Below are 1,347 nucleotides of genomic sequence, written 5' to 3' on the forward strand. Positions count from 1 at the left end.
CTGCTTGTTTGTCTTTTCAACGAACCTCGGCTAATACGCCTCATATGATGAATGCTGCTGCTGGATACAAAAGGATGCTGCTGAGATGCATGCGCATTCACTCTGTACTTTGAATCATTTTCATGCCCGACTTGACGTTATATTTTCAGTAAACGATATTCGTTTTTGTCGTTCTTTCTTTGAAGTTGCTTTTTTGCAAAGCTTAGGAAAAGAAATCTCTTATTATTGTTTGATGAACAGCATATATGCAATTCATATCTTGGCGAAAGGAGAATTAAAGTTCCTAATTCTGCATAAGAAATTTCGTGATACTTGTTGTTATCGTAAACTATGTTTTTACTTCAAAAACGTGAAAAACATTTAGTAGTAAAATCGGAGATTATTGATTTTGGAAGTAAAGTGAATCAATGCTAGTTTTCTCCATCATTTCGGTTAAGCGGGATTTCGCTTAAGCACATTTTGGTTAAGTACGGGGTTTTACTATTTTTATGTAAATTAAAAATCCACTGCGTTATCAGAGTATACAATCAGAAATTAGAAAACGAATTTTAGATATGTTTAGACTAAATGTTTTAAAAAAGAATGCGCATTCCCGAATCAACGGTAACTTTTATTCATGTGATTTATAAATACCACTTTCGACACTTCTTGTTGGATTTGTTTAAAATGTATCATTTATCGTAAATTTTACGTTAAAAAAAGTTTTGATTTCTAGGAACAAAATTTAATTTATTTCAGATTCAGGATTTTCAGTTCTAGTCGTTGATTAATATTATATAGTTTATTAATCTTACATGTTTATTAATATTACATAATATACATTATTAACATTATATTACAGCAGTTTCCCTGTATGAATTGCATTCTACTTCATACAAGGCCCTATTTATCATCATACAAATGAACAAATTTTAGAAAATGGGTTTTTCGGCCTCCTTAAAATCTAAGATGTAGAAAACTCCATCAAAAAGATGAGGAAAAGCGAAATCGAATCGTTGCATGATTATAAGTATTATAGTTAACGATTCGTAATGAAATGAAACTTGAAAACTGACTTGAAAAGATCAGTTATTTTTACTTCATCTGCACTTTTTGTAACCAGGTTAAAAAAAAAAAAGAGGGAGAGAGAAAATGTTAAAAAGCTACTTTTAATTGTGTCTATTAGAACTCGATCAGTTTTTATGGCTCAGAAACATAGCCCATATCCAACAATATTATTGTGCGTGCTGTGTTAACACTCGCTCATGTAATCGATGAGCGTGTCACAATCACGTTTCGGATCTCGAGAATTTTTTTTTTGCCTCTCGGTCTTTTTTTAGTTCAAAAAAAATCTATCATCGCGAAACT

This window comes from Stegodyphus dumicola, chromosome 3 (genome assembly GCF_044657685.1).
Source record: "Stegodyphus dumicola isolate Sdum_Otavi_A_Nest chromosome 3, ASM4465768v1".
NCBI lineage: Eukaryota > Metazoa > Arthropoda > Arachnida > Araneae > Eresidae > Stegodyphus > Stegodyphus dumicola.